Below are 20,815 nucleotides of genomic sequence, written 5' to 3'. Positions count from 1 at the left end.
GTGCAGAGTCAGGAGGAAGCCCTGAGTATTACCAGTGTGGCCCCAAAACAACACAAATAACAATAATAATAATAAAAGAATGGTGAATCCCACTTCTGTGTTCATTGCAGGACTATTCACAAAAGCCAGAATCTGGAAACAACCTGAGTGCCTGAAACAGAGGAATGGATAAAGAAACTATGGTACATCTACATTGGACTACACAACTTTTAGGAAAAATGAGGTAATGAAATTTGCGTATAAATTGATGGACTTGGAGAGTGTCATGCTGAGTGAAATGATTCAGGAGGAGAAGGACAGATACAGAATGACTGAGTATTTTTTATGAAACACTAAAAAACAGTATGAAACTAATATCCAAGGCCAGGGAAAACGGTCCAGGAGGACTGGTCAGTAGTTGGAAATTACCCCAAGGGGGCGGGGGGTGCAGGGTGGTTAAGATAGAGGAGGGTCCGTTGTGGCAACATTCGTTGGAAATGATCACTCTGGACCAGAACTGAGTGTTGAAAGTGTGTAAAGTGACATGCATGATAACCTTTCAGCATCTGTACTGCAAACCGTAATGTGTAAATGAGAGAGAGAAAGAGAAAGGGAGAAAAGAGAGGTGCCTGCCATCGAGGTAGGAGGGGTTGGGGGGTGGTTTGGAGGGGTGGGAGGGAAACTGAGGACACCGGTGCTGGGAAATTACACTGGTGGAGGGATGGGTGTTGGAATACTATATGACTGAAACTAAATCATGTGCAGCTTTGTAATGCCCTGTCTCACAGTGATTCAATCACTGAGTCTCACTGTATCACTGTCATCTTGTTGCTCATCGATTTGCTCGAGCGGGCACCAGTAGTGTCTCCATTGTGAGACTTGTTACTGTTTTTGGCATATCCAACACGCCACAGGTAGCTTGCCAGGCTCTTCCGTACGGGCGAGATACTCTGGGTAACTTGCTGGGCTCTCTGAGAGGGGCGGAGGAATCGAACCCGGGTCAGCCGCGTGCAAGGCAAATGCCCTACCCGCTGTGCTATAGCTCCAGTGTACACTATACAGTGATTCAATAAAATTAAAAATTAGAGGAAGGGGTAAGAGAATGGTGAATCCTTTCCAGAAGGTTCGTAATGGATTTTTTCCAGGTTCACTGGTGACTCACTATCTATGACAGTGATCGCCTACAAAATGAATTTCTCTAGTAGCAAGAAGCTTAATAAAACTCCTTTACCCAAGGGTTGCAGGATAGAGCTTGGGTTAACAGGGATGAAAATCCTGTGAGGGCCGGCGTGATAATACAGCAGGTAGGGCATTTGCCGTGCTCGTAGCCAGCCCAGGTTTGATCCCCAGCGCCTTAGACAGGGTCCCCGGGGTGATCCCTGTGTGCAGAGACAGGACTAAACCCCGAGCACAGCTGGTGTGCCCCCTCCACCCCAAAATACACCGAAAACTAAGAAACCATGTTCATCTCTTTGTAGACCTCCACCAGAGCTCCTTGTGACCTCATGTATTATCCATGAGCAATAATATTTTGAAATATAAAAACCGAAGGGAAGTTTTTTTTCCGAGCAGCAGTTCTCAAATACAATCTGGTTGACCTCTTGCCAACCCTTGGTGCCCCGCGGGGCCGTCACTGCGTTTCTGGAGCACAGACCCCGTCAGTCAGCCTCGCCCTCAGGGCCCCGGTGTTTCCAGAAGGGTCAGTGAGCGTCAGTCACAGATGCGAAGGACCCCAGGGCACCAGCGGCCTGGGCCCTGACAGGAATCCACCTGTGCTCTGTCCGAGTTGGGGGTCTCCCTGGCATCTGCCCCCAGCAGGCGGCTGTCCCAGGGGGCTGGGGCCCTGGGTGTGGAACCACCTTCCTCCGTGACCTGGGGAACCCCCGCGGCTCCTCTGCGCGTGGTCAGGAGTCGCTGCCCTCTGCCCTCGGCCTCCCCCGTCAGCTCCACCTTCTCTCGGGGGCTCCCCGCTCGCGGCCTGCGGAGCCCTGGGGGGGGGGGCAGAGCCTCGTCCTGGCCCAGGCTTTGGCCCCAGAGCCCGTGGTGGCAGGTCCGGTCTGACGTCCCCGTTGGCCGCGAGGACACGTCACCTGCTCTCCCTGCGCCCCCCGAGAAGCCCTCCCGGGCCATCACTTCTCGCCGCCTTCTGGAACGTTCCCTCTGCATTCACCTCTTGGCTTGGCGAATTCAGACCTGCGACCTGCCTCCCTCACGCGGCCCCTTCACCCCGGCTTTGGGTGGCGGGACACGAGGGGGTGAGGGGCTCTTCGCGGGGGTCCGTCGTTGGCCCAGTTTCCCGCTGCTGCGTGTCAGGAGAGCCGGGAACAGACCGGGCGGGGGTGTTAAGGGCGCCAGACACAGCCGAGGGCAGGAGCGCGGTGCTGGGAGTGTGACTGTGGGTCCACAACAGCCGTAGTGACGACAGAGGAGGTGCCCGACCATGGGCAGTGATGGGAAATAAATACCACACAAACTGCCAAAGGTGGGCAAACAGCCACGCAGGGGACAGGACGCCACACGCGCTCACGGTTGGTGGCCGCCCGCCTTCAACGTGCCGAGACGCCTGTGGAGACGGCCGCTGGCAACACTGCGCCTGCGAACGCAAGCGAAGGACGGAGCATTAGGGCGTCATTCCGCAGTCCCGCAGGAAGGCTGAGTCGAGCCTACGCACCTTGGTGACGGCCGGCCGCGTGCGCCCCTGGTCAGCAGGACGCCCGCCCTGGGGAGCACGGTGACCCAGATCAAACCTGAATCTGACTGAGCCTCCGGTCAGATCCCAAGCGCCAGGTCCTCCCCGAGGGGAGAGAGGAGCAGGGGAGAGGCGGGGGGGTTCCCTCAAGAGAAGCCGGTTTACTAAGAGACAAAACACAGCAGGAGGGCTGGAGACCCCTTGTTCGAGCCCCAGCACCACATATGGTCCCCCAAGCACCACCCGGGTCACTTCTGGGCACAGAGCCAAGAGTAGCCCTCGGCGCCCCCCCCCCCCCCCCGTGTGGAGCCAGAGCGACAGTCCAATGGGGAGAGCACTTGCCTGGCACGCAGCTGACCCGGGTTGGATCCCTGGCACCCTACATGGTCCCCCAAGCCCCACCAGGAGTGAGTGATCCCTGAGTGCAGAGCCTGGAGTCAGTCCTGAGCACTGCTGGGTGTGACCCAAAACAAGACAAAGCAAAACAGTACCCAAGTGTGGTCCAAAAATTAAAGAAAAATAAAAGCACCAGAAGGACAGTTGGGAAAATAGCAACTGGCCCCGCTGTACGCGTGCACGGCTAGTTTGGCCCTTTCCCTCCCCTTTGCCGTGGCTGCAATGATCCGGGTTATGCACACGCGTTTTGCACGCACACTGGCTGGGTCTCACTTGGCTGCAGGGCTTACGCACGTACAGTGCAAGCTCACTTGTGTGCTAGCTCCAAGCCACAGTGCTCACACATTGAGCTGAGGGCTCACACACTTTCGTGACAGTGCTCACCCACACCTGGCTATGGCGCTTCTGACACTGCAGCATGGGGAGGGGGGTGGGTTCCGGATAACAGAGCCCCAGGGACCACACTTGGCATATGAGGGCGGTGAGGGGACGAACCCTAGGCCTCATGCGTGCAAGGCAGGTGCTTCTTCTGCCTCTGAGACAAACCTGGGCCCAGAGGCCACGTGTCTGCCTTCCAGACGGGACTAGATCAGCTACAGAGAGACCGGCAGTTCAGGCGGACGGGGGGAAGCAGCCACAGACGCCCTCCGTGACCAGGGTACCGAGGTCACACTCATAAGATTTCCATATCTTGGGGGTGGAGAGATAATTCAAGGGCCCAGAGCACCGGCTTTGGGGGTTCAATCCCCAACATCACACGGTTCCCCAAGTACCCCCAAAAAATCAACCACGAGTAGCCTTTGAGCACTGCTAGGTTTGGGCCAAAAAACAAAAGAAAGCAAAAAAAAAAAACAAAGGGGTTGGAGAAGATTTCTTTAGATTTTAGAAAGATAGAAGAAAACAAGGGCTGGGGAGGTAGTCCAGAGGGCAAGGTACTCAACAGGGCATGCAGCCCACCCACCCGGGTACCACTTGGTCCCCCGGCATTCCTAGGTGCAGCGCTGGAGTTCCCAAACACCACCGGGGCGGCTGGGAAACCCCAGAACCACCAAGCATCCTCCCGCACACCCTCCCCACACCCGAGGGTCCCACGGAAGCCCCTGCTTGGCCCTTCCCATTCGGGCTCCCGGGCTCCCCAGACTCCCCCCAGGAAGGAAGATAAACCCAGACGGCTGGGGTACGAGTGTCTGGGGTTTGCTCCCAGACACCCCGCTGGAACAGAAGTGGGGCAGTCGCAGATACCTCCAGGCCGGGCAGGACGCTGGGTGGCCGCCACCGTCCGTGGTGTCTGTGAACGTTTCCGTAAAAAAATAAATAAATCGGGGCTGGTGCAATAGCACAGCAGGTAGGGCATTTGCCTTGCACGCGGCCGACCCGGGTTCAAATCCCAGCATCCCATATGATCCCCCGAGCACTGTCAGGGGTGATTCCTGAGTTCAGAGCCAGGAGTAACCTCTGAGCATCGCCGGGTGTGACCCAAAAAGCAAAAAAATAAAATAAAATAAATAAATAAATAAATAAATAAATAAATAAATAAATAAATCGCTTTTGCGTCGTTGCCTCTGGGCGAGCAAGATGGGTCACCAGCAGCTCTACTGGAGCCATCCGGGAAAATTCGGCCAGGGGTCGCACTCTTGCCGCGTCTGCTCCAACCGGCACGGCCTGATCCGGAAATACGGCCTGAATATGTGCCGCCAGTGTTTTCATCAGTACGTGAAGGAACATCCGCTTCATCAGGTTGGACTGAGTGAACTTCTGGAGTCGGTCATCAGAAACATGTACCTGGCAGTTGGAACACAGGCAGATCTTTGTACATAAAATAAAGTGACTTCTGGGGCTGGAGCGATAGCACAGCAGGTAGGGCGGTTGCCTTGCACGTGGCTGACCCAGGTTCGAATCCCAGCATCCCATATGGTCCCCCAAGCACCATCAGGAGTAATTCCTGAGTGCATGAGCCAGGAGTAACCCCTGTGCATCACCGGGTGTGACCCAAAAAGCAAAAAAAAAAAAGAAGGACTTCAATTATCAAATAAACAAACAAACAAATAAATAAATAAATCACCCAAAAACCAAAAGCCAAAGCCCCCTTTACCGGACGTGGCAGAACCCGGGGTCTCTCGCGCTTCTGCTCTGACCAGGCGGTCTGTGCAGGCGCCTTCTCCCCGATATTCCTTCTTCCCTCCCTGCTTCTCGCAGCCCTGACCGAGCCCCGCCCCCGCCCCCAGACACACCAGCCTGCATCGAGGGACCGCCAGGCCCCAGGCAGGGGGAGCCCAGTTTGGGGCTGCACCCCAGCACCATAGCCAGCCTTTGGGGCGCGAGCTGGGAACACTCTACACCCTCCCTGCAGCAGCGTCAGAGAATGGGTAGGGGGCTCCTATCTGGCTCACGCTCATGGTCGGTACAAGCCAGGTGGGACATATGCAGAGCCTGGCTCTGAGAGACACAGGTTCCAGCCTTAGTTCTCCCAGCATATACGTTCGCTTCCCTGAGCCTCAATCTTCCCATCTGTGGATCGGGGGCATAAGCCTCTTGTTCTTCTCTCTCTCTCTCTCTCTCTCTCTCTCTCTCTCTCTCTCTCTCTCTCTCTCTGTTGTGTGTGAAGCACAGTGCCAGGCTGCAGTGGGGTCTCCCCGTGTGGTTATTTCTGTGGTTGCTTCCTCCCATCCGTCAGAACACAGCACTTCCGAGAGTGGCTCTGGTGAATGTATGTCATCTCCTGGGGCACTTTCGCCAGAATTTATTTTATTTTATTTTATTTTTGCTTTTTGGGTCACATCCGGCGATGCACAGGGGTCATTCCTGGCTCTGCACTCAGGAATCACTCCCGGCGGTGCTCAGGGGACCATATAGGATGCTGGGAATCGAACCCGGATCGGCGGCGTGCAAGGCAAACGCCCTACCCACTGTGCTATTGCTCCAGCCCCCAGGATTTCATTTTGACCCACAGAAATTTGTGTGGGGAAGATGCCTTTGCCTGCGGTGACCTCATGGAGTGATCCTCCGGCAGCCTGACAAACTGAAAGGCAGGGGAAGCCTTAGAAATTCTCCTGGGAGGGGCCAGAGAGATAGTACAGCGAGTAGGGCATTTGCCTTGCACACTGCCGACCCAGGTTCAACCCCTGGCATCCCATATGGTCCCCCCAAGCACCGCCAGGAGTAGTTCCTGAGTGCAGAGCCAGGAGTAACCCCTAAGCATCACCGGGTGTGACCCAAAAAGCAAAAAAAAAAAAATTTCCTGGGAGTGTGGTCTCACATAGGCAGGAGCTGGAGATGGTCCCAAACAAGCCTTTACCTAGAGAAACAGCTGTGGGGCTGGAGCAATAGTACAGAGGGGAGGTATTTTTGCTTTGTGTGGCCGACCCGGGTTCGATCCCCGATATCCCAGAGGGTCCCCCCCCACCCGAGCACTGCCAGGAGTAATTCCCGAGAATAGAGCCACACGTATTCTCTCAGAATCACCAGATGTGACCCAAATACGAAAAAAAAAAGAAAAAGAAAGAGAGAGAGAGAGAGAGAAATAGAGAAGCTGTGCTGACCATCTATGAAAAGAGATTGAAGTAACTTTTGGCGAAAAACAGTAAGTTGGCGGGGATCTCTCCAGCACCATCCCTGACTCTGTGTGAGATCAGGACGCAGGATCGGGGCGAGAGCACAGAGGGCTGGAGCACCCGGTCAAACCCCCGCAGCAGCACACGGTCGCCAGAGCACAGAGGCAGGAGCAGGCGCCAACACCGCCAGGTGTGACCCAGAAACAAAGGCGCGAAGGGAAGCAAAACAGAAATGAAACGGAGCTGGCACTGGGGGGGGGGGAGCGGCTGGACCCCCGCAAAGGGGCAGTGACAAGTGACACAGACTCAAAGCCGCAGGTGAAACGGGCGACAAAAGACAAGCCAGATACACAGGGCTGCAGAATCAAAAACTCCTGGGCACCCAGGGACACAAAGAAAAGGATGAAAAGGCACCCTGCAGAGGGGGAGGAAATATTTGCGAATCAGATATGTGATAAGGGATGAATGCCCAGAAAACAGAAAGAGCCGGAGCACTGGCAGCCCAGAGCAAACACGGGGCCTTGAATGGCCACACAGATGGCCAATCAGCACATGAAAGGACGGCCAGCTCGTCACCGGGAATGCAAATGAAAGCCACAAGGAGGTGCCACCCCAGCCACAGTGGACCACGACGGTCAAAGGCCCAGGGGCTGGAGCCAGAAAGACCGTACAGGGGATCAGGCACTTGCCTTGCACGCCCCTGACCTGGGTTCGGTGCCTGGAACTGCAAGTAGTCCCCTGAGCAGTGCCAGTGGTGAGTCCTAGGTGCAGAGCCGGGAGTGAGCCCTGAGCACAGAGCCGGGAGCGGGCCCTGAGCACAGAGCTGGAGTGAGCCCTGAGCACAGAGCCGGGAGCAAGCCCTGAGCACAGAGCTGGAGTGAGCCCTGAGCACAGAGCCGGGAGTGGGCCCTGAGCACAGAGCCGGGAGCGAGCCCTGAGCACAGCCAGGTGTGACCTCCCCATCCCACCCCAAGAAGCAACACCAAGAACCCGCGGGCTAGTGAGCTCGCTCGCTGGACTGAACCAGCACAGGACTCACCTGCTGTGCTCGCCTGGGTTCGAGCTCCAGCATGGGGCGGTCCCCCAAGCACCATCAGGAGTGACTCCTGAGCACACTGCCAGAAGTGGCCCTCGGGCACCGCTGGGCCTGTGTGGGCCCCAAAAAAACAAACAACCCTGAGAACTAGGAGACATTAGAATCCTGGTACCCTGTCTTTGGGAATGAAAAATGACACAATTATTCTATGGAGAACTGTAAGGCGCGGCCCTAAAAATTAGAAATAGAGGGCTGGAGCGATAGCCCAGCGGGTAGGGCGTTTGCCTTGCACAGGGCGGACCCGGGTTCGATTCCCAGCATCCCATATGGTCCCCCGGGCACCGCCAGGAGTAATTCCTGAGTGCAGAGCCAGGAGTAACCCCTGAGCATCGCTGGGTGTGACCCAAAAATAAATAAATAAATAAATAAATAAATAAATAAATAAATAAATAAAAATATTTAGGGGCTGGAGCCATAGCACAGTGGTTAGGGCATTTGCCTTACACGTAGCCAACCCAGGTTCGATTTCCAGCATCCCTTATGGTCCCCCGAGCACCGCCGGGAGTGATTCCTGAGTGCAGAGCCAGGAGGAACCCCTGAGCATCGCCGGGTGTGACCCAAAAATAAATAATTAAATAAATAAATAAATAAAAATATTTAGGGGCTGGAGCCATAGCACAGTGGGGAGGGCATTTGCCTTGCACGCAGCCGACCCGGATTTGATTCCCAGCATCCCATATGGTCCCCCGAGCACTGGCGGGAGTGATTCCTGAGTGCAGAGCCAGGAGTGACCCCTGTGCATCGCCAGGTGTGACCCAAAAAGCGATATATCTATATCTGTATCTATAGATAGACAGATAGAGGTATATATACTTAGACTTATGAATTCCTTTTTCCCAACGTTATGGCTGTGCCATCTGAAGTGACAACTGAAAGGGTGGCTGCAGTGTGGCAGGTGGCGCCCAGCTCGGACACTGCTGGTCTGAGGCCCGTGGGGGTCTGTGTCCTCGCGGGGAGCCGGCGCCCTGGGGTGGCTGGGACCCTTGAAGGGGGTGTTCTCGGGAGGAAGCTCCATCCCCCGCTGCATGCTTGGGACCCCTCGCCCCCCGGGGGCTCCCCGTGAACCCCGACCCCCCAGACAACCCCGCACTGTGCAGGCCCCAGGACGGCCAGAGCCCGGGTCCCCGTCCCGTCGCGCCCGCCCCTCCCCGGGAGTGCTCCGTCGCGAGGGGAGGTGAGCTGGCCCGGGCCAGGCTGCACACGTCTGCATCGTCCCCAACACTCTTCCTACGGAGGGTCCCTCAGGCAGCCACTGTCCCCTGGGTGTGGGCTTCCCGCCCCCAAGGGACGCCGGTCTCCAACCCGGTGGCCACTAAGGGCTTCGGGCATAAGGGTGGACTCGTGCTGGCGCCCCCAGCTTGATACTGATGACAACTGAGGCACCGGCACAGCGGCCCCAGGAGTCACTGGAGGCCCTGGGAGCCGCCTCTCAGGCCCTCGGCCACTCTCCCTCCCCCCGGCCACCGCATCCCCGGCCCGGAAAGCCAGGCATCACCCCTGGCCACTTGGCTAGCCAGGCTGGACGGCCCCAGTGTTTCCCTCCCTCTCCCGTGGGGGAAGAAGGGAAGAAAGGGGAGGGACGAAGGGAGGAGAGGGACTGATCACTCAGAAACGGGCAACGGAGCCTGAGAGAGAGAAACCGGGTGCTGTTTGCTCTGCATGCGGCCAACCCGGTTCTGTCCCTCACACCCCAGATGGCCCCCTGAGCACTGCCAGCGTTTATTCCTGAGTGCAGAGCTGGGAGAAAGCCTGAGCATCGCCGGATGTGACACCATTCGGAAAGGAAAGGAAGGAAGGAAGAAAGGAAGAAAGAAAGAAAGAAAGAAAGAAAGAAAGAAAGAAAGAAAGAAAGAAAGAAAGAAAGAAAGAAAGAAAGAAAGAAAGAAAGAAAGAAGAAAGAAAGAGATAGAGAAAGAAGGAAAGAAAGAGAGAGAGAGAGAAAGAAGGAAAGAAAGAGAAAGAAAGAAAGAAAGAAAGAAAGAAAGAAAGAAAGAAAGAAAGAAAGAAAGAAAGAAAGAAAGAAAGAAAGAAAGAAAGAGAGGAAGGAAGGAAGGAAGGAAGGGAGGAAGGAGGGAAGGAAGGAGGGAGAAGGAAAGAAAGAAAAAAGGAAGGAAGAGAGAAAGAAAGAAAGAAAGAAAGAAAGAAAGAAAGAAAGAAAGAAAGAAAGAAAGAAAGAAAGAAAGAAAAAGAGAGAAAAAGAGAGAGAAAGAGAGAAAAAGAGAGAAAGAAAGAAAGGAAGGAAGAGAGAAAGAAAGAAAGAAAGAAAGAAAGAAAGAAAGAAAGAAAGAAAGAAAGAAAGAAAGAAAGAAAGAAAGAAAGAAAGGAGGAGGGAGGGAGGGAGGGAAAAAGGAAGGAAGGAAGGAAGGAAGGAGGAAGGAAGGAAGGAAGGAAGGAGGAAGGAAGGAAGGAAGGAAGGAAGAAAGGAAGGAAGGAAGGAAGGAAGGAAGGAAGGAAGGAAGGAAGGAAGGAAGGAAGGAAGGAAGGAAGGAAGGAAGGAAGGAAGGAAGGAGGGAGCAGTCATTGGGCCAGGGAGACAGAACAGCAGGCAGGGTGCTTGCCTTTGCACACCACTGACCCGGGTTTGATGCCCAGACCCCCATCTGGTCCCCCACTCCCGGCCACCAGGAGTGATCCCAGGAGTAAGCCCTGAGTAGGGCGGGGGTGTGACCAGAAAAACAAAACAGAAATGAGCAACCAGACCCGTCACCTGGAGCTGTGCCCGCTGGCCGGAGCAGGGAGGCCCAGCTTAGACTCCAAGGGAGCACAAGCCCCCTGGCTGGGAGACCCCTGCCCTCCCTAGGGCCCTGAAGGGTCCATCCACACCACTCCCTGCTCCCTGGTGGCCGGGTCTCCCACCGCGACTGCAAGGGGCAGGGGTGGCAGAAGACAGGTAGCCCTGGTGGCCACGTGCAGGGAAAGCACAGCTGAAGAGGAAGGAGCAGAGCTCAGCTCGCTCAGGAGGTGAAGGCGGGCTCCCTGGAGGCGGTGACACATCCGAGGCTTGAGAAAGACCGGCCAGGAGTGAGCTGGGAAGCGTTCAGAGAGCGCCTTCCCTTCCCGGCAGTGGGAGAGAGGGCAGGACTGCTCCAAGGCGGCTGGAGAGGCTGAACGCGGGCCAGTGTGCTTGGCAGGGGTGCGGAGACGAGGAAGGAGGCGCAGGCCGGCGGCGGCCCCGGGCCAGGAGGCCTTCCAACCTTCCAACCTTCCAACCGCGGGGAGGCTTCTAGACTCCGAGGCTTTTTCTGGCTCTGGAAAAGTCTGAATTCTCGAGCCCGTCCAGGGAGAAGCACCCCGCCGGGCGGGGGGTGGGGGAGGCAGAGGTGGGGACGGAATATTCTGGCGCGCGTGGAACCGTGGCCAACCTGCCCGTGGAGGGCCAACACCCGGTTCCTGAGCCCCCTCCCCACGGCGGCTGCCCTGGCCTGGCTCTGCCGGTCACCCTGGGCCACGCACTTCCCCGCTCAGAGCCTCAGTTTCCTCATCTGTGCAGTGGGTGTGTGAGACCTGGGTGTGGGGGGTCGCCGGGAGTGGGGGTGGTGGCAGAAGGGGGTCGTGAGGGTGCCCCCTGCCTGGCCCACGCTGCGGCTGGCCTGCTGCCCGTCGGGCTCCCCAGCCCGGCGCTGCCCGCCCCCCTCCCTGCGGCCATGTGCACCTCGCCTTCGGAAGGGCCCCTCCCTCCAGCGAGGGTCCGCCGGGTTGCTCGGGGGACACATTCCAGAAAGAATAACTCTGTGTAACTTGAAACCCTGGATCTGGAAACACAACCTCGATGGGAAATGAGGGGATAAGGGGCTGCTCTGCAGACGGCCCAACCTCGCAGCACACAAAAGGGACATTGAGACCCCCCTGGCCGCCCACCTCGGGGTCTCGGCCCCCTCTCCCCTCCGCCAGGGGTCTTCAATAGCTCACAACGACGCAGCCGGGGCATTATCCCAGATGAGCCCTCCCCTGACCCCCCCCCCCCGCCCTTGGGTTCAAGTCCAGATGCCTCAGCAGGACCACCCTCCAGCCCCGGCTTACACTTGCGTGCCATCCTAGAACACACCCAACTGAGTAAGTGCTTTCCTGCCTCAGGACCTTTGCACGTCCAGCAGCCCTCTTGCCCCTCTAGCAGGCCACTGTCTGCCCTTCCAAATCCACAAGCCCACAGAGCTGGCTGAAACTCCAAGCATAAAGCAGAGTTGAAAGATCATGCCCACTTTGCAGGGAAGGAAACTGAGGCCTGAAGAACCATGTGGAGGAGGGAGTCCCAAGCCAGGCCAGACAGACCACAGCATCTCTGAGCCCTCGGAGGAAGGGACTGGCTGCACCCCCCACCCTAACGGGCAGGACAGGCTCAGACAGGAGGGCTGAGAAAGAGCGGGATACTCTCTCCCAATGTCCGAGACTCTGGGTTCTACCCTGAAGCCAAGACAAGTGTTGGGTCCGGAGCAATTGCACCGCAGGGAGGGCGTTTGCCTTGCACAAGGCCAACCTGGGTTCGATCCCTGGCAACCCATAGGGTCCCCCAAGCACCTCCAGGAGTGATTCCTGAGTGCAGAGCCTGGAGTAAGCCTTGAGCATCACTGTGTGTGCCACGCCCACCTCCCCCAAGAAAAGGGAGAGGAAGAAAGGGGGAGAGGAGAGGGAGGAGGAGGAGAAAGAGAAGAAGGAGAGGAAGAGGAAGAGGAAGAGGAAGAGGAAGAAGAAGAAGAAGAAGAAGAAGAAGAAGAAGAAGAAGAAGAAGAAGAAGAAAGAAAGAAAGAAAGAAAGAAAGAAAGAAAGAAAGAAAGAAAGAAAGAAAGAAAGAAAGAAAGAAAGAAAGAAAGAAAGAAAGAGAGGCAATGAGGAAGCAGCAAATCCACTGAAGCCAAGCGGTGTGACCCACCCCTAGCGTGGCCCCACCTACAGATCCAAGCAAGACCACAGGCTCAGTTTTCCCCTCCAGAAAGTGGGCTGAACCACTCCCCTTTGTGGGCACACTGCAGCAGCACAGGCGAGGCCCGGCCTGGGGTAGGGTGGGTCCCCTCCTTGCTCTGCATCTGGGGGCCTGCACTCCCCCCACCCGAGTTAGGCTGTTGGGGCCTGGGGGCCCTCTACGCCTCTTTCCAGGGAAGGCTTCTGCCTCCCGGCATTCCCTCCAGGCAAAGGCCAGCCTCTGCTCTGCGGGGAAGGGCCGGGGGCTCCGGGTCCGGGTCCTGGTTAGTCCAGAGGCCCGGGCGTACAGTGCTGGCGACTGAGAGAGACTCCAGAAGAGAACTTGACCTCTCTGAGGGGCCGTTTCCTCCCCTGCTGGGGGCCTGAGGGTTCCCCCTCTAGGGGGCTGTGAGATGGGAGGGGAGAAGATGGAGGGGGAGGGGAGAGATGGAGGGGGAGGGAGGGTCTGTGGCAGGCGTGGCCCACACTGGTGCTCCCTGGCCCCGTGATGGGGTCAGCAGGCAGGGGAAGGGGCAAAGGGCAACTTGAGGTGATCAAGTGGGAGCGAGGGGGCAGGCTGGCCCGTGCGCCTTCCACGCCGAGTCTCGCGATGGAGATGCAGTGAGGGGGTCTCATCCCTGGTACCGTTTCTGTCAGCTGGGGTGGAGAGAGTACAGCGGGCGGGGCCCTTTCCTCTTGTACGGCCGACCCAGGTTTGATCCCCAACACCACGTATGGTCCCCTGAGTCGCTCCAGAGGTGAGCCCTGAGCACAGAGCCAGGAGTAACCCCTGTGTCCCATCCCAGCAAAAAGAAAAAAGCCAAAAAGCCCCCCAAAAGTCAAGCTGGGGGGCTGGGGTGATAGCACAGCGGGGAGGGCGTTTGCCTTGCACGCAACCGACCTGGGTTCGATTCCCGGCATCCCATATGGTTCCCTGAACACCGCCAGGGGTAATTCCTGAGTGTAGAGCCAGGAGTAACCCCTGTGCATCTCTGGGTGTGACCCAAAAAGCAAAAAAAAAAAAAAAAAAAAGTCAAGCTGGGCCTGGACAGATAGTACAGGGGTTAAGACATTTGCCCTGCGTGCCACAACCCGGGTTCTATCCCAGACACCACATATAGTGGCCTGAGTCCACCAGGAGTGACCCCTGAGCACAGAGTCAGCAATCAGTCCTCAGGAGTGCCAGGTTGGCCCAAGCACCCCCACCCCAAATTTTAAAAAATAAATTAAATTTAAAAATATAAAGAGCAGGGGCTGAAGCGATAGCACAGTGGGGAGGGCGTTTGCCTTGCATGTGGCCAACCCAGGTTTAATTCCCAGCATCCCATACGGTCCCTTGAGCCCCGCCAGGAGTAATTCCTGAGTGCAGAGCCAGGAGTGACCCCTGTGCATCACCAGGTGTGACCCAAAAAGCAAAATATGTGTGTGTGTATATATATATATGTATATATATAGATAGATATAGATATAGATATATGGACTGGAGCAATAGCACAGTGGGTAGGACGTTTGCCTTGCACGCAGCCAACCCAGGTTCAATTCCCAGCATCCCATATGGTCCCCCAAGCACCACCAGGAGTAATTCCTGAGTGCAGAGGCAGGAGGAACCCCTGTGCATCGCCGATATGACCCAAAAAGCAAAAAAACATATATATATGTACATATATATATAGTTAGTGCAGGGGATAAAGGGTCACCCTGGAACCGTCACTGACACCCCATGGTCCCCTGGGCCTTGCTGGGGTGGCCAGGTGGTGCCCAGCACTGTGTCCCTGGACAACTGTGTTGGACCACTGGCCTGGGCATCTGAGAAGCATGGGCCCGAGTGCCCAGCGCCCCACTCGGGAGAAGCTGAAGACACTGCTAAGACTCAGGCGGGCACAGACACCCGCCGACGGTCTTCCGGGGAGCTGGGGAGCAGCTGGGAGGGGAGGTTCTGCCTTGCTCTGCCCGCCGGGGACACACGGATGTCCCCTTTGTCACTGCACTTGCAGCTTCCCTCTCGGCAGCATACTTCAAGGGAAATGCTAGGAGGGACGCTGATGCTGGTGGAAGGACTGGTATCAAAATATTATGCACCTAGAACTTATCAAAAACTTTGTAAATCACAATTCTTTCATTAATTTTTGAAAATTATAAGAAGAAAAAATTCTAACATAACTCAAGGACAAACAAACCTAGTGTGCAGGGCTGGGGGAGAAACTGCCAGGCGGGGCCACGTCACCTGTGTCACCTCATGGCATTCCAGGTGCCAGCAAGACGGTGAGTGCTCTTGGTCCTGAGTGCTCCTTATTTGGGATCGGGGAGCACCCCTGCTCCCCAGGGGTAGGGGGAAGGTCCAGGCAGCCTCTTCCTGGCAGCCGTGTAGCCCCTACACGTACACACATACATGAAAAGGGAATCACATTTCTTTCTTTTTTTTTTTTTTTTTTGTTCAGCTGCAGAATGTGGATCATTTTATTTATTTATTTATTTATTGCTTTCTGGGTCACACCCAGCAATACTCCGGGATTACTCCTGGCTCTGTGCTCAGGAATTACTCCTGGCAGTGCTTGGGGGACCATATGGGATGCCGGGGATTAAACCCAGGTCGACTGCGTGCAAGGCAAACGCCCTCCCTGCTGTACTATGGCTCTGGCCCCCACATTTCTTTCTTTTTTTTTTTTTTTTAGTTTTTGGGTGATACCTGGCAAGGCTCAGGGGTTCCTCCTGGCTCTGCACTCAGGAATCACTCCTGGGGATACTCAGGGAACCCTGTGGGATGTCGGGGATCGAAACTACGCCAGCCACATGCAAGGCAAGCACCCTCCTTGCCGTGTTGTCTCTCTGGCCCTGGGAATTTCATTTCTGACCGAACTGCTCCTCGGGCTGGAGTGATAGCACAGCAGGGAGGGTGTTTGCCTTGCGCACGGCCGACCTGGGTTCTATTCCCAGCATCTCATACGGTCCCCCGAGCACCGCCAGGAGTAATTCCTGAGTGGATGAGCCAAGAGTAACCCCTGTGCAAAGCCGGGTGTGACCCCCCACAAAAAAAAAATCAAACTGCTCCTCACCTGATTTCTTTTTCCTTTTTGGATCACATCCAGCAATGCACAGGGATTACTCCTGGCTCTGCACTCAGAAATCACTCCTGGAGGTGCTCGGGGGACTGTATGGGATGCTTGCTGGGGATTGAACCCGGGTTGGCTGCGTGCAAGGCAAACGCCCTCCCCGCTGTGCTATCGCTCCAGCCCCCTCACCTGATTTTCTGCTGAGTTCAAACGCTAAAGAACCAGGCAGACCTGGCCAAGCCGACGATATAAAGTGGCAGCCCCCAAAGCACCCTTACTCATGCTTCATTTCACTGCCCAAAGAGCACCCTGAGGCTGGTCGCCCAAGGGCAGGCAGAGGCTGTGGTCAGAAACTGGTTTCCACCAGGCCTGCCGCTGCAGCCATAAGATGGTGGTGCGTGGGGCGGGTCTGCTCTGGGACCGGGCCCCCTCTGCCCCTCGGGCGGCCCCCAGCATCCCGGCTATCTTTCCCTTTTCCCTTTTCCTCTCCTCTCTCCGCGCGCCAGCAGACGCACACGCCTCCTGTATCGAGGGAGACGCTCCCCACAAATGCACACCCGATGCATTTATGTGCACAGACACTCATAAAAACTTTACTAGACACCAAATCACGGCAGGAAGGGGCGAGCCTCCAACGCCGCCGGTCCCCGGGGTTTTGAAGTAGATTGAAGATAAAGATCAAATAGGATCGGGCGCTGGCCCCCGAGTCACGCCTGGCCCCGGGGGCCCCCCACACGCTGCCAAGGGCTCTGGGGGCGAGGCCAGGGAGCATCTGCGGATTGTGTCTGGTTCCTGTTCATGCTGCCCGCTGCTCAGGCGTCACCACGGGGCTGCTCCGGCCGCACACACGGTCCTTGGCCTTCTCCTTCTGGCTCAGTTCAGTTGACCGGGGCAGCTGCTGACTCCGGAGGGCTGCTGACATAGCCCAGCACAGCAGCCGTCTGGCAAGAAGTGTGAGGATGCCTGAAGAAAGTCTTTTTCAAAAACAAACGCATAGGGTGGGGGGGGGAGGGATACTAGGATAGCAAAGTGCTGGTTTGGACTCCCCTTACCAAGGCAGGGGCCGGGCGCTCGCCTTGAATGCAGATGACTCAGGTTTGATCCCCAGAACCCCTTGTGGGCTTGCCACCCCCCACCCAAACCCACCAACCCCCCCCCAAAAAAAAACCCTAATGCTCCTCATTCTGCTGCCAGAGCCAGGGCAAGGGGACTCAGGGATGCCCAGGGGGCTGGGGCTGGGGGTCTGACTGGGGGGTCCTGGACTCAGCCCGCAGCAGCCTGAAGCGGCCCTGGAGGAAGAGCGGGAGGGAGAGTCTGGGAGTGTGTGTCTGACTCCGTGTATCCCAGCCGCCCTCCCAGCCTTCCTGGTATTTACAGAGTCCTGCCCCGTTTGGTGCCCCCCACACCCCAGGCAGGGTAAAGCCACTTTACAGATGAGGACGCTGAGGCCAGGTTCCCCTGACACCTGGCCCTCCCTGTCACCCCATCACCAGGGCCAGCTGGACGCTGCAGACTCTGGGTCAGAGCGAGCCACGCCTCCGGCCCCACCCTACAGGGCCCGGGGGATGCCAATGATGGGGACCCTGTGCCTGGGTCCACATCCAGAGGCCCTAGCCTGGGGTGGAGGACAGAGGGAGTTGACAGGAGCTGAGGGGCTCCCCCAGACTGCTCCCCGGAACCGCCAACAACCCCGCCTCCAAGCCTCACACCTGCCACCTCCCCACAGGGTGCAAACCCGGCACCTCCCTCCACCCCACCCCTAGGACAGGGACCTGGGGATAGAACCACGTGGGAGAGAGGGAAGCGCCAGCCTGGACTTCCGCCCCCACTCCCAGCAGCTCTGGGGTGGGGGGGGGGGGTCTCCATGAGGCCCTGCAGACACCATAGCACTCGGCAGAGGAGGGGCCTGAGCCTTGAGGGCGGTCAAGTGTAAGGGTGTGAGTATCAAGCCCACAGGAGGGCCAGGTGATCCCTGGCTGGCTCTGCCCTCTGCCCCCTGCCCTCTGCCCTCTGCTGCTTGTGGATGGAGTTTCACCTGCCCAGAGGCCAGCCCAGGGCCCCCTGCACCTGGGAACAGCAGCTCTGTGTGAGGGGACCCTCAGGGTTCCCAGGGAAGCACTGACGGCCCCTGCCTGCCTGGGTCTGCCGGGGAAGGCGGGGCTGGGGGGGTGCACAGTGAGGTGGGAAGTGGGGAAGAAACAGGGGAGAAGAACAGGGGGATGGAGGGTAGGAGGCAGAGGCGAGGGAGCGCAGGGGCTGGGGAGATGGTGGGGGGGAGGCCGCTTGTCCCCCTCCTGGGCAGGGTCCCTGTTCCTGAGTGCAGAGCCAGGAATAATTCCTGAGCATCACAGGCTGGCCCCAAAGCAAAGGACCAAAGGAAATAAAATGTGGAGAAGTGAATGTCTGGGAGAGGAGAGCGGCCTGGAGCCTGAGGAGGGGAGGAAGCCGGGATCGGAGGGTCAGCGGGGAGGGTTAGACTCACACCCTGGCTCCATCAGCAAACAAGGCGTTTCCCGCTGTTGGCGCCCAAGTCCAGATCCCGGGTCTGCCGGCCGACTGGAGTGCTGTAACAAGGGCACCGGGCACCCCGGGGACCCGCCACAACACCTCCAGGCACCGCTGCAGCAGACTCGGGCCTCGTCCCCACCCTCTCCACCCGCTCTGCTGTCCAGTGTCCAGCTGGGCTCTCCTCCGGGGCAGGGGCGGCAGGAGCGCGGCAGCAGCGCGGCAGCGTCTGGTGCGGGACTTGCTCTGCGCCTAGGTGCGGGAGGCGGGCGGGCGGGAGGGCGGCGGGGACAAAGGCCGACCTGGATGGGGATGGAAACGGGGAGCCAGGGCGTGGAGTGTCCAGTTAGTGTCCCAGCTAGTCCTTGAGCAAGCGGGGCGCAGCCCACACACCTGGGCCCTCCCGGCCGCCTCCCTTCCATCTTCCTCCGGATCCGGGGTGTCCCGGCAGGGAAGTGCAGGGGCACGGGGTGACTCCCCCATAGAAGCGCCTACATCCTGAGGGCGCACCCCCAAGATGAACCACACGACCTCCTGCCCCAGCAGACACAGCCCGGGCAGGTGGCCCTGGGTTCCGGAGCCTGGGCACCGGGACTTAGGCGGCCCCAGCTACTGGGAGCCCATTCCCCGGGAAAGTGCGCGGAGAGCGGGGGAGCCTGGGAAAGGGGATGGAGAGCAGCTTGGGGCGGTGGGGCAGGGCCAGAGTACCGCAGGGGAAGGCGAGGGTCTGGGCCTGGCACCCTGCGCCTACTGTCTGTCCCCGACCACGGGTGCAAGCCTGTCGCGCTGCCAGCAGAGGGCAGGATGCGCCCGGCCGGTCTGCCCGCCGGCCAGGCTCTGCACCTCGGGGCTGTGCGTGCTGATGCCCACGGCCCAGCTTCCAGCCGCAGCACCCGCGCCCAGACGCCCGAGCAGACACCCCGGGAGAACCTCGGGGGGCGCAAGGCCTGGATTTCCAGGCTCCCCCGGGAAAGGGCCCGTGGGGCGCTTGAGGGCAACCCCACTGCCACTCGTACACCCTTCTGGCTTACACACAAAGACGCCCAGAAGCACACACAGACACAAAAGCCACTCGCGGCCTCCCTCTCCAAGGCCCCCAAACTCTGAGCCACCCGCCAGCACACAGAACCCTTCAGAAACTTGGAGACACTCATACACAAAGGTGACACGAGGCACACAGACAGAAAAAGGAGCCCAGACACAATACAGAGGCCGAGAGACACACAAAGACGGACGCACCGGCCGGGAGTGACAGACACAGGGACACACAAAGACCGACAAAAGCAGAAGCCACCGAGGCGTGGGAGGAGGACGCGCCTGGTGACCGCTGGACGCGCGCCGGCAGGATGCGGGGACGGAGACCCGGGCTCCCTAGGAGCCCAGAAAGTCGCAGAGACGCGGGAGTGTCGTGTGTGCCCAGGGACCCCGGGACACACGCCCGCAAAAGCCCAGGAGGCGGGCTCGTGGTCACGCACGGACACGCACGGGTGCCCCCGCCACGCACGCAGGTACTCGGCCGGGGCGGGAGCCGCTAATCCCCCCTAGAAGCCGGGCCCCTCCGCGGGGCCCCGCGGCACAGGGGGCCACTTCTGACCGAGCCCCCTGCCGCCTCCAAATCCGATCCGCCCTCTCGCCTCCAGCGGGGTCAGGGGACCCGCCTCCCGTGCCCTCCGCCCCCGCCCCGCTCCGCGCCACTGCTCCGCGCCGGGAGGGGCCGCGGCCGCCCCGCCGCGCCTGCCCCGCGGCCCCAGCGACCCCAGCCCCCCGCCCCGCTCTCGGGCCTCCGTGGGGACCCGGGGACCCCGCCCCAGAGCCTGCCGGGACCGTGCGCCGCGCGCCCCGACGCAGCGGCTGGCGCACCACCGCGCGCCCGTGCCAGGCCAGGTGGGCTCCAGGCCAGCGGGGTCCGAACAGTGGCCGGACTCGCATCGCGGGGCCGGGGAGCACCCCCGCCCCCCACCCCGGGCCGAGGCCCACTTCACCTCGGGGGTGCTGCCCCTGCGCGGCGCGGCCTCCCGACCCCGCGCCGGGGCTTCGATGGCCCAAAGAAGTCGCCCGTCCTAGCGGGCAATCGGCTTTCCTCGGCGCGGCCGGTCGCAGCCCATCCCGGGGCTCCGGCCGCGGGCCGTCCCCGCCCTGCGCGTGCCCCTCGCCCCGAGCCCTGCGGAGTCAGACCCGCCCCCCGGCACCCCCGGCCCGGCCCGGGGACCCCTTTCCCCACACTCCCCGTGGCCTGTCCTGCCTCGCCGCCGCCGCGCGCCTCCCATCCTCGCCCGGCGCCGCTCCGGGACCCGCGCTCCCCGCCTCCACGCGAGCCCAGCCAGGCCTGACGTGGCCCCGGGTCCCTCCCTTCCCGGCCGGGCCCACACCCCCTCTCCCGGGGCCGGCAGCCCGCCCCTGCGGCCGCCCCGTCCGCAGCCCTCCAGCCCCGCGGACCCCCGGCCCCGGGGAGCGGGGCGTCGGCGCGGGGCGGGGGGCGCCCCGCGGCCGGCCGGCCGGCCCGCGCGACCTACCTCGGCCGCCAGTCGGGGGGATCCCCGGGGCTGCGGGCCGCGCCGCGCGGCGGCCGGACACGACCCCGATCCACGGGCGGGCACGGAAGGGGCTCGCCCGCCGGCGTCGTCCCCCGCTCCCCGGCGCGGGCGGCGCGGGG

The 20,815-nt window shown here is 59.4% G+C and overlaps 1 pseudogene; it reads left to right on the top strand.

Moving 5' to 3' along the window:
- Positions 1 to 4,637: 4,637 nt before the first annotated feature.
- Positions 4,638 to 4,811, top strand: LOC129400811 (40S ribosomal protein S29-like; annotated as a pseudogene).
- Positions 4,812 to 20,815: the final 16,004 nt, after the last annotated feature.

The sequence above is a fragment of the Sorex araneus genome, chromosome 1 (assembly GCF_027595985.1).
Source record: "Sorex araneus isolate mSorAra2 chromosome 1, mSorAra2.pri, whole genome shotgun sequence".
Classification (NCBI taxonomy): Eukaryota; Metazoa; Chordata; class Mammalia; order Eulipotyphla; family Soricidae; genus Sorex; species Sorex araneus.
This window is presented reverse-complemented; position numbering and strand designations above follow the sequence as displayed.